The following is a 13,491-nucleotide window of genomic DNA, read 5'->3' on the forward strand; positions in this document are numbered from 1 at the left end:
TTAAATTAACATGCCATCCAGACAAGTTTGTAGTAAGAGGTGATTTTTTTTGTACCTTCAGAGAGACTAGAAGATACAATTACTGAAATGCTTTGCTGCTATAGGAATGGCATTGCTTGTTCCTCCTTTAAAAAAGAAAGATATCAACTAATTTAATAAAATTCACAAACCTCCATATTCTATTACTTAAAATGATATATATATTTTTAAATTCCTGTATCATCGAGCAGCCTTCTCATTTCAAAAATACCACAATAGCTTTACTCTCTGCCTCTTCTCTTCTCTCCCTCCCTTTCTCTCTATCACTTTCTCTCTCTCTCTCTCTCTCTCTCTCCCCTCCCCAATCCTGCCCTTCTCTTTTCTGTCTTGCCCTCTATCTTATTCACTTCTTATTACTGGCTTTCTCAATTCACCACACAGGATATAGGATATAAAACAACCTTTTACTTCCCAACATTTTCTCCTTGAACCTATAGTCTCTTTTCTCGGAGTAATTTTTTAAATAATGGATATTTCTGCCTTTTAACTTAGAGTAATAGTCTTAAGTTTTAAGAGCACTGAAATTTCCATTATTCTATTACATATATTCTTCTGCCCACAAATGAAAAAACACACATTAAAAATTTATTTTCTACAGTGAGTAACATAGTTTGGTCAATCATCAATAAAATCCTAATAACTTCCTGCTTGGTACGTTAAGGGGTATATTAATGTTGGTACATTCAGGGGTGGGGCTAGGCACTGTGTCAAGCTAGGGCAATAAGGCTGAAAGATAACAAAAATGAGGCCAAGAATAAAAGATGTTAAATGCTACATTCCACACAGAGTTCTTGAACAGACTCAAAAAAAGAGAAAAAGGAAAGAAACACACACACACAGACATACACGCACATTCTGATGAAGAAATTGGAATGGCATCAGTAGAATTATGTGGGATTTTACCTGCACCTAGAAGGATGGATAGTTGTCAGTGGGTTAGGGAAGAGTGGACATCAAAAGGAGGCCACCGATTTCAGATAGAAGGTATGGCCTGGGCATATTTAAATTGTAGGTCCTAAGCTAAACTGCAGATAAGCTTGCCGCCCCTTTCCACCTCCACCTCCCACGACCCTTCCAGGGAGTTAGAAGCGATCATGTGTGATTCCGGCATTAAATCAACAGATGATATTTTTGGAGCACCTACTACAACCCTGACACCAGTCTGCGTATTAGGGATATAACACTGAAAAATAAAATGAACAAAAACCCTCTCCCCTAGCCCTACCCGAATCCATTTGAACTAGAACAGCTCCCATGAAAGTCTATACCTTAAACACCAGAAAATATTCTAGAACATCATAGCTATGTTTCAGTAGTCCTTGAGATGACCAGTGTCATAGACTACCGTGATATCCATTTGAAATCCTGAAGCTTAATTTATCTGTTCTACGCCCAATGTAATTTGGCATTAGACTGAGAATTGGCCTGTCTCTGTGCAGTAATGTTACCACTAAGCTTCCAGCCTGCCTCACCTGTTACAATTTAGTAAGAAAAATAAATGACAGCAGATGTTATACCCAGTTACATTAGGGAGAATTGCACCCATTTAGTTCTAATCAAGTCATTTTTCACCCAGCTGAAAAAAAGTGACTTTTAAAGGTTCTGAATCAATGGGAAAATATTTGCTGAAGCAATGAACCCGAAAGAGATAACCTGACTACTCCTGGGGGAAACATTTTCTAAAATTTCCCACAATCCGATACACTATTTTATAAGAATAGAGTGTTATAAAAGGATATATTCTGGTTTGTAGGAAGATGAGAGGAACTTCTTATATATTATTTCATTTTCATGCATTTATTTGAAGAACATTATTTGGCTTCATTATACAAAAAGAATTGTGAGCAGCAATGCTCACGTCCTTGCAGTCAACGCAACTTGATGTCTGGTAGGGAAAGAGAACTTGGAGAACCAGAGAAAGTGATACAATAAAACCAATCAAGCAAGATTAAAAGACAAAGTCTGATGAAGTTGCCAGTCTTAGATATGAATCTCTGCGACCTTGGGAAAGGTAATTAATCTGTCTCATTAAGAGAGCGATTGTTACAATCGTAGGCTCAAAAGAAGCAGTTGTGAGTTTTGGATTGTGAGACTTGTTTGCTCCTAATTGTATAATCACCCTGAACTGATGTGAGCAGGCTTTTTTCAGATCCTCATACCTCAAGTTGGCTATTCCAAAATGGAAAATTGTTTTTCTCTTTCTCTCTTTCTTTCTTCACTTGCTTCCAGGGAGTTGCTTTGTGCTTGTGGTATGCTAGGCAAATACAGGGAGGATGTTACTCACCCAGCATAGCATTCCCTATGCCAATATCCAATTGTCTTGCTACCACTGACTGTCAGGACACCCAGTGACTGCATGAAACCGCCAGCCTCTCACCTAACAATTACTGTTTCTAACAGACAATTGAAACAGCAGAGTCAGACCATGATTCTCTATTTCTAAAGCACTACATTTAAGAAAACCCACATAGGTGGATCTCTAGTAGAGGGGAAATTGAACAGGTTATGTATTTAACAAGCGGAAGTTATCAGTACAACATGACACCATCCTATGACCTCCCCGTTTTTCCTCCCTTACCTCAGGCTTTTTCTTTTTTTTCTTCTGTCAGTTATAGAAACTATGGAAACAATTCACTGAGGAAATTCTTATATTGTTATGCTTATGTTCATAGTCAACTCCATCCCCCTCAAATACTATTTGGAAGAGATAAGAAAGAAAAACCTTTTAGAATTCAAGTGCTTCAGTTTCTCAGCTTTTACAAGCTTCAGTTTTTATTTATAACTGGCTGGCTTAAAAAAATGGCCCATATCAAGTAGTTGCCAAATTTATCTTCCCTTTTGTGATATTGAGATAATACGCCAAACACTTATGTTGGTCCCCCGTCCACAGCACACAACTGTCCCCATATGGATGCCTGATTCAACTATATTTCCCAGCCTCCCCTCTGATTAGGTATGAGCAAAAAATTCATTTTTCATTGATGAAATGTGAAAAAGAAGTAAGCAGAACTTCTGCTTAAAAGGCTAACTAGCCCTGGACATGCTGTTCCTTTTTCCTTCCCATTGGTTGAAAATGAATAGAAATGGCTGGAGTAATCTTGGAAATCATACATAGAAGATGGATTTCTAGTTTCAAATGTGTAGCTCAGTGACGAGAAGTCTGGGCTGCATGTGGGAATCACACGGGGAGCTCCTAAATGGACTAATGGTTGAGCCTCAAACACAGGATTCTGATTTAATTATTTTGGTTTGAGGCCCAGGAATAGTATTATTGTGCTATTGTTGTTATGAATTCCCTAGTGTTACTAAAGCAAGAAGCAGAGTCCAGTGCAGTGAATGGTTACTACCTAATTTGCCCTTCTGTGCTCCTCCCTTCCCTTGAGATGGATGCCCTCACTGCCCTCAAGCACAGGGTTCATCAAATCTATGCCTACAGAGCAGTAAGGATATTCTCACTGTAGAGGCTAATTGAGATGGGAAGATTCTATAGGAGACAATCAGAGCTATCCATGTAAAGCAAACAAAACAATGAAACTTACTCTTCAGTTACTGAATCTGTCTCTCGTGGGCCTCTGCTCTCACTCTTGCCCCCGCAGCCAGAGGGATCCCTTAAAGTGATAACTAAATCACGTCACTCAAAGCCCTGCAATGACTCTCCATTTTAATCAGAATAAGAACTGAAGTTTTATAATGTGTCACAGGCCCCACACACTCTGATCCCTCTGAGCTCAACACGTACTTCTCTTCCCTTTGCTTATTCTGCTCCTTATCTACTGGCCTCTTTGTTGTTCCTGGAATAGTCACATACTTTCTACCTCAGGCCATCGCACATATTCTATCTCTCTCTAGAACACTCTTCCCTAAATGGCCAAGTGACTAATTTCCTCACTTCCTTCAAGTGTTTGTGCAAACATTGCGTTTTCAATGAGGTCTATTCCTCATCCTACTTTAAATTGCAGTTTTCCTACCCCTCAGCATTCCCAAATTTCCTTTTGCTGTTCTATTTTTTTTAACTTGAAAATTATGACATTACTACAAATGCTATAACTTACTTTTTTATGATGTTTATTCTTACTGTCATCTCCCTGCCCCCCACTAGAATGTAAGCTCTATGAGAACAGGGTTTTTGTTGTTGTTGTTGTTGTCTGATTTGTTCATTCCAATATTCTAAACCCCTAGAACAACATAAAGTACTCAAATGTTGAATGAAAAAATAAAGTGTCTAACTCATTCTAGAAAAGATTTATTATCTACTGTGGAGAGACCAAGGAAATACAAATGGGTTCTGTCCCCAAGGAATTCAAAGAAAGGGAACACAAATTTGGTTTTGGAGGTAAAGAAAATGGTGCCAACATTGTGTGATCTGTGGGCCTTCAAGTAGAACTCTCACTGCAAACCACATTTCTACACACATACACACACACTCACACACACATTGACTTACTGCCTTATTTTAGCATTGGATTTCTGACTTAAGACTTAATATGCTATGCTTAAAAGAAATTATAACTGAAAGGAGAGAGTAAAGTGCTAGCAGGTGGCATCGATGAATGATAATTCTGGGAATGGAAGAAGCAGAGTCTCAGGAGAGGGAAAAGCAAGGTCTGTAGAAAATGCATTTGCTTCACGATATTACCTAGAAATGACCTGGATCACACGATTCTGCTTCAGTCAATGGAGGAAGCTTAGAAAACTGCTGTGGCACAATGGCCAGCCAGCACATAGTAGGGACTCAATAAATATTTCTTAAACAAATGGACGAAGGAAGAATAAGCAGTGTGATTTATCATTGTCTATTGTTTTTAAGATTTTTTATTTATTTATTTGACAGAGATAGAGACAGCCAGTGAGAGAGGGAACACAAGCAGGGGGNGAATGGACGAAGGAAGAATAAGCAGTGTGATTTATCATTGTCTATTTTTTTTAAGATTTTTTATTTATTTATTTGACAGAGATAGAGACAGCCAGTGAGAGAGGGAACACAAGCAGGGGGAGTGGGAGAGGAAGAAGCAGGCTTCCAACGGAGAAGCCTGATGTGGGGCTTGATCCAAGAACGCCGGGATCACGCCCTGAGCTGAAGGAAGTTGCTTAACCACTGAGCCACCCAGGAGCCCCTATCATTGTCTTTTTATCATTTGCTTTTCCCTGTAAAAGAAGGCCTCCTTATTTAGATTAATATGCTCAATCCAAGAACGCCGGGATCACGCCCTGAGCTGAAGGAAGTTGCTTAACCACTGAGCCACCCAGGCGCCCCTATCATTGTCTTTTTATCATTTGCTTTTCCCTGTAAAAGAAGGCCTCCTTATTTAGATTAATATGCTCACTTTTTGTTCTTCCTCTCCCCACAAAAAGGCTGTGAGGTAAAAGGATAAAACAAATGTTTCAGCATAAAAACTGTGTGTGATATCTGTGCAGTATCTTCCATCTATATCTGCTATGCATAATTTCAGAATTCACTGCTTTCATCAAGCAAAGAAAACCCATTTGCTCTTTCATCTGTGTATCATATCACACTAATTTTCATCAAAACCAGCCAAACCTTTATGGGCTACCAGTCCCCAGGCTTCTTGCAGGACTCCCCTGTCTGCTTCTAGTATAAGCAGAATTAGGCTCTGAGCCTGAACTGTGGAAAATTTTGTTGTTTTTGTAAGCTACAGTAAGCACAGTGTTTGTATCTGGAAAATTGACTTATTGATTATTGATGATTATTTCCTTAAACAGAGAGCATCATGAATTTCACATGCTTATGTCTTTTTTGGTCTTTACTGTCCTTATTCCAAATCTGACATCTTCCACATGCACTAAGTAGGCCAATCTTAAATACGAAGAAATGGGATCTCATATTAATGAGAAAATAAATACTGTTGCTCTGACTATGCATTCTACCTCTTTTTAAGGAAATTCCCACTCTCCATTCGAATCTTCATTCATTTATTTGTGAAGTTCTTTGTCTCCTGTGCCTCAGATGACATTATGATCTGTTCTTAGTTAAATCTGAACACGGATTCATGATCTGTTGCCAAGGATGGTCAAGGTGACAAAGCTGTTCCGGAAGTTGGTGATGCAGAGGTCTACACTGAAGCTACCCATGTTTATTGCTGAAAGGACTGCCTCTACAAAAGCTATAATAGCTCTGGTTTGACCAAAGAGTATCATCACAGAGAGAGCCTTGGATTCTGGGTCCCAAGTCCATAAAAGCTCTAATAAGCCACTCATATGCCAAGGCCGTATTTTGTATTCTGTAACCTACCTATGTATTTTGAAACCTACGATGCTGTGTTTCAAACCAAAGTACCTCAATCATTCTTTCCCCCATTTGAATTTCAGTGCATTGAACACTTTGAGTTCCGTGCTTTAAAAATCTTTAAAAGTTTATAGTTACAGCCTCCATAAATAGTTACAGCCTCCATTTATTATGGTTTTAGCTGAAGTGCCATAGTGGCAAACGGTGCATATATTGGGGAAGAAGGAAACACATGAGGAAATCAATTGGGAGAGTCAGTAAAGGAAGACAGTATAAACTAAATACCACTATTTTCCACAACCTTCCATGACAAATCCATTGTAAGCTTGGTCTCTCTCTTTCCGCAAGATGAACTCCTTCCAAAGGAGCCTCACGAATCCCTGAAAAGTTTAACTTCCTGGCAGTATTGTCCTCAAGCCTCCCCAGTTACTTCTATACATACTAACTCACGATGAGAGATCAGATACCGTCATACCACCTCCACTCCTCTATGTAAAAAGGTTTCAGATACTACAGGTTTTATTGATAGAGTCTCAATCGAATATGGGACTATTATATGGTAGGTACTGTAACAAAACAAACCTTAAGTATAATTTAATATTAGTCATATACTGTAAAGTATAATTTATCTTTTCACAAATAGAGAACAATCCTATAAGTTTCATCATCTTCAAGTAAAAAGTATATAGTTGAGTGTACTGTCATTGGTAAAATTAAAGAAAAGTACAGAAATCAGAACACTAAGAAAGAAGATTTGGAGGAGAGAGAATGGAGGGACAAGCTTAAAATTATTTCAGGGTGAAAAAAATATGGAAACAGACAAAATAATTAACGACATAATAGAAGAAAACTTTCCTGAGCTAAGGAAATATTTGATTCTATAGATTAAAAAATATTAATAAGTTTAAAATAAATGATTTAATCAATCTACTTTTTTGTAAAAGTAGACGTACCTATGCTCAATCCCTGAAGATTCTGATTGATTGATAACTGTATTTTTTAAATGCTTCAGAAGTGATTCTGACATGCATTCTTGGGTTGACAATGATTCTTCTAAGTGTACTTGTTATAGAGAAGAATAAGTAAATACCTAGAGAGTTTCTTAAAAAAAAGTGAAAAAAGGAGGAGGAGAAGGAGAAAGAGGAGGAGGAAAGGAAAGAAAGAAGAGAATGGTAGTTGCTTTCTTTTTTAAGATTTTATTTATTTGACAGAGAGAGACAGCCAGCGCGAGAGGGAACACAAGCAGGGGGAGTGGGAGAGGAAGAAGCAGGCTCCCAGAGGAGAAGCCTGATGCGGGGCTTGATCCCAGAACACCGGGATCACACCCTGAGTCGAAGGCAGACGCTTAACTACTGAGCCACCCAGGCACCCCAGTAGTTGATGTTTTAAAATCAGGAAAAGAGTNTGATCCCAGAACACCAGGATCACGCCCTGAGCCGAAGGCAGACGCTTAACTACTGAGCCACCCAGGCACCCCAGTAGTTGATGTTTTAAAATCAGGAAAAGAGTACGTGAGAGTTGTTTAAATGAGTTAGATCCTTACCTATTTCAATATGAGGTTTATAGATATTACACGGGATTAATAAATCAATAAATAGTAATGCCATCACATCATTTAGAGAAAAAGAATTTATCACTGAAAAACAGTTACAATTGTTACAAGTAGCTTCCTCTGCAGGCTAAGACTTTTGGTGTGAAGAAGGATAGGCAAATATTTTAAGACTATATATAACAGTTTTATGATTCCCATGCATTATTTTCTAATACAATGCTAAAAATTAAAAAGTAAATTAAAAAATAAAATTAAAAAATAAAGTAAACATTCGTATTTATAATAGTTACTAACATTTAGTGAATATTTATTCTTTCTAAGTTACAATTAGACTAAGCATTTTAACTGCATTATCTAATTAAACTTTAGAAAAAACCCTAGATGGTAAGTAAAATTATGCCCATTTTCTGTAGGAATAAACTGAGGCTTAATGAAGTTAAGTAACTTGCCTAAGGTCACAGAATTAAAAATTCCTTCTGGAGTTAATGCAAATATCAATGCTCATGATAACTGTATATAATTATTAAGAACATCTTTCATATCAACATATTTATCAACTTTTAACAGCATTTTGAGAACATAAACTTATACTTCAATTTTACACTTTCAGAAATTATGTTCTGACTGCTAGTCTTCATTTTATTGATTATGTTAATTTACTTAGCAAAAGTAACACAGTAATGAACATATTAGAGAAGGTGTCACTTTGCATTTCTCCAGAGAGTCTCAAGGTTGCAACATCATTATTGAGAGACTGTCAAATACCACAAAACAGCTTTCCTTTGGAAAAACAAAATTAAAGTGATTTTGCCTTCTTGGTTTTTTAGTCCAAAGAGCTTAGCTCCTCACTTCTTCACTGCTTGTCTTCTCCATTCCCTATCTTCAAAAAAAATATGAATCTCGGACGTTCAGCATGGAGAAATATATAAACCTGATTCTTAAAGAGGAACAAAATATTGAACCAAAAATAGCATGTAATGAACTGAATTGTGGAGTAAATGTCTGCCCAAACATTCCTCTAGAATAGGGATTGGCAAACTGTGACCCACTGGCCAAATCCAGCCCCCCTGCCTGTTTTTGTTTTGTGCATCCCACCAGCTATAACTGGTTTTCACATTTTCAAATGGTTGGGAAAAAAACTGAAGGAATAATAATATTTTGTGGCATGTGAAAATTGTGTGAGATATAAATTTCAATGTCCATAAATAAGGGTTTATGGAGTAGGGTCACACTCCTACTAAATACACACATTGTCTATGACCGCCCTTATGCTACAACAGCAGCGTTATAGTTGCCATAGAGACTAGATGGCCCTCAGAGCCTACAATATTTACTCTCTGGACCTTTGCAGAAAAAATTACCATTCCCTGCTCTAGCACAGTGAAAACTTTCTAAGTGCCAATATTAGCTATTATTAATGGGAAATAAACGCTATCCAGTTGTAGAGCTCTTAATGACATCGTCACCACTTCCAGGCAAATAATTAACCAAAGGTTACAAGGCAAATGTCATGTACTCAGGCATGTATATGAATTCACACAAAATATTAAAAGGACAAATGTAGTAAGCAAATAGTTCACTTTTATTTTGCTAATATTTAAATATACGCTGGATAAACCTCAAGTTTGTTGGGGACATTATCTTCCATAGTTTCATTATTTTCAATAAAGAGACAATTGCTTCTATAGGAAGAAAAGGATATCCTGCTACACCTGTATCAACAGAATATTCTTTTCTTTTGGAATGCAGTTGACATTGCGCATCAAGTTTGACATACTTGGCCAATGATGCAAAATATGACCTCCATTGCCCATGAGCATAAATTTGGAAGACTTCCCCTGAATTTTATTTATTTATTTATTTATTTATTTATTTATTTATTTATTTTTATTTTTTGGAGGAAGTGGGCTGGAGGGTATAATTATGGGTCATTATTTTATGACTCTATAATTTATTTAGTTTATTTAATTTATAATTCTATGAAGTATTTGATTAAATGTATTCAATCTTCTACAACATATATTCCTTATATAGAATTATATAAACACTAAAGATTTGTAATTTGAGCTAAGTACTAATCACTACCTGTGGCCAATGTGTGGGAAAATATCTAGGAATTATTTGCCATTGAACTAAGAAAATTCCTCTAGCATTCACCTATAAACACTGTTTTGGCTTTTAGCATTCATAAATTCTCTTAGTGAACAATAAACAATAACAATAACAACAACAATAATAATATTTCCATGTTTCAATAATATTTCCTTGTTCTTATATTGGTCCACCTAAATCTCCCAAACTCCAGGTCTAGACACACTTACCAGCAACAAAATAACTTTCAGTCGGTTAATCTGATATTCTTGGTCTATACTAGTATCAAAAAACATATTTTACCTGAGTAAATTTCAAGATCAAATTGGCTTTATTCAACAATTCATGAATTGGGTAGCATCCCATCTAGCAAACTGAGAGGAGATCCAAAGAGCTGTCCAAAGTAGAAGACTTTAATAAGCAGAAGGGGGCAGGGCCAGGTAAGCTTCATCTTTTGGAGGGACAGAAGGGGTCTGTCAGGCAGTTTACCTCACTACTTTTGACCAGGAAGTTTCAGATTGACTGGTTTAAGATAATATTCCCGGGAGAGGCTGAAACTCCAATAATGTTAAGTACCAAGTCTTGATTATCTAAGTTGGGGTTTAGCACAGCTGACTCTATTTTGGGCCTCCTTTCTTTTCTTTCTTTCTTTCTTTCTTTCTTTCTTTCTTTCTTTCTTTCTTTCTTTCTTTCTTTTCTTTCTTTCTTTTCTTTCTTTCTTCTTTCTTTCTTTCTCTCTCTTTTCTTTTCTTCTTTTCTTTTTTCTTCTTTTCTTTTCTTTTTACACTAGCAAGCATCTTAATTGCCATTTTCAGTTGTTACAATAAGAACCTACTAAGTGTTGAAGGCTTTTTTACTATAGTTATATTATAAGGTTACATATGATTAACCTATAGTACATGGACAAGCAGACAAGCTACACTGTCTGACTTCCAGAAGAACTAAAATTTATATGCATATATAACTGGAGGCTGATATGCAACTGTCTACATAAATAACCATAGCTTGATTTACAGTCACTGTGAAGAGGTACTAAGACCGAGGCATTCAGAAAGCCACGTGCTCTGTGCAAGCATTAACAAACTGAAGAGCAAATTTATTTTATCCATAGTTCCTGGAAACAACAATGACATCACTAAATCATTACTGTAGGAATTACAATATTTTCCTAGTAGATCTAAATCACAGGACAGTGGATGAAACACATTTTACGTGGTCTTTCACTTCTCCGACCTATTGAAAGTGTACGAGGTTGCTTATGCTCATCCAGAGAGTCAAAAGTCCATTGTGACATATTGTATAAATCCCTTCCTTGTTGAAATGATGTAGTTTTACATGATAAGTATACTTTTAAGAAAAAAGGAGAGTAATGCTCCTTCAAGGGACACCGAACTTCCCACTAAATCCTCTAATCATAGAAGGACTCCAAACAGGTGATTTCTTTCTAGACTTCCTCTTCCTCTCTACAGGAAACATCACTGAGATGCGTCTGGGTCTACCTGGCATCATTTCTTCTTCTTTGGTGTTTTTGTTTGTTTTTTTGTTTTGTGTCACAAATAGATCGTCAAGAATAGGTTGCTCATTAGAAGAACACCTCCAAGTTGTTGCCAACTTACATAGATATCTAAAGACATTATTTGTGCATTTTTTTTAAGTTTAAAAAATAAATGTCTAGAATCTAAAATAGTCTTCACAACACTCAATTCTTTCCAGTTACTCTGAATGAAGTGCTATTGCAAATGTAAGTTCTGATGATTCATCGCCTTAAATTATTGTTCTGAAAGATTAGTGCAAAGAATATTAGAAGAGTTTTCGATACATTGCGCTAAAAACAGTGTCAGTATTTCTCATCATTGACTTCATGTGTTCAAGAGAATCACATGGATGGGACATTGGAAGCAGTTGTTTGGATGCATATGGCAAATCTCCCATCTCCGAGTTTATGATGGATGTCAGTAAAGTTTGTGGCTGGATAACAGTGGTCCTACATCAAGGAGATTTATGGGGAGGATGCATTTAGTATTATTCATGAGCCACTTAACAAGCTTCAGCCAAGGATACAATATAGCCTTTGTTTATAGTCCCAGGAGGTCTTTAGAGGGCCTTTGAAAATTGAAGAGATTTTTTGATAAATGGTAGAGGATCTTGAGGTGGGCCTGAAAGCTATAAGTGTATTTTCCTGTTAACTCGAAGAGTCCTACATTTCATCCTAACTTCCCTGTTTCCTCAATAAAAAATTATCAGATATTCTGCTGGTATTTTATTTTGCTATTGTTCTGCTACATTAAATAACCAAGAGGGACACATTTTGTAGAAAAATGTTCATTTCACTCTCTATTACAGGAAGTTGGAGCATCTTAACAGGCTATCCAGACTATTTGAACAGAAATGAAGCAACATATGTTTGAAACTGTCTTTTATATTATATTCTTTATGTTTATGACCCACATTCTTCTCAATGAATCATTATTTATGGCAACTTATGTGTATAATAGTTCCGACTTAACCAAGAACTTCAGTTCCGCAGCTAACTGAAAGACCTGGGAATCAGACAATTGCATTGGTGTGGCTGGGCTGAATTAAATTAGGAAAACAATTCCAACAGTCTCATTAGTGTGAGAAAGAGTAGGGAGATACATGATAGAACTGTTAACTAAGGGCACGAGTTGATTATCTCAGACAAGAATTTTTAAAAAATACTTTAGAATTTCGCTGGTTTTCTAAGCAATTTGCAACCCAAAAAAGGACCTTCAGAATGTGACCATATTAATAAACAAAAAATAAAAGCATTTTTATTTTAATGAAAGCAGAGACCATGACAATGATTTCACCTTACGTAATTCTTAAAAATGCTTCAGAAGCATGTTTATTCAATCCACTTTACGGCCACTTTGCATAAGGTCTGGAATTGGAGTGTGCCTGAGATTACCGTTTGAGGTTTAAGAAATAGCTATTACTGTTGGAGAGGGAAACCTCATTGGAACTGTGTGGTTTATAGGCTTTATTTTATCTCTGATGCTTTTTATGCAGAGAGCTTTATGCCACGTAAAATGCTTCACCCTCCAGCCCATTCTTCCTCCAGTTTGAATTATGGAGCTCCAGTCAAACCGCAAGCGGTAGGACCTCAGACTTCCCATCCACTACAGTGTCTAATGTGACTCCGGCGTGGAAGCATCTCACAGAATCACCTGGCTCAAGTCCATGATTTTTTAGATGTAGACACGGGCAAGTTACTCGCAAAACATCACACCATTTGTGAGGTAAAACTTCTTTATAAGAATTTCTTAATCTATCTCTTATCAAATCCCAGAGATGTTTGATGATGGTTTAAGTGCCCTCAGAGAGAGTCAGCAAAACTACTAATTCAATGTACCTGGAGAGAACACATTTTTTTTAAGAAGACATATTATTTCATACCTGCTTGGAATTTAAACCAAGTTTAGAGCATAGCAATATTAAAGTATAGAAATTTAAACATAGGGGCGCCTGGGTGGCACAGCGGTTAAGCGTCTGCCTTCGGCTCAGGGCGTGATCCTGGCGTTATGGGATCGAGCCCCACATCAGG

Source organism: Ailuropoda melanoleuca, chromosome 6 (assembly GCF_002007445.2).
Source record: "Ailuropoda melanoleuca isolate Jingjing chromosome 6, ASM200744v2, whole genome shotgun sequence".
Taxonomy (NCBI): domain Eukaryota; kingdom Metazoa; phylum Chordata; class Mammalia; order Carnivora; family Ursidae; genus Ailuropoda; species Ailuropoda melanoleuca.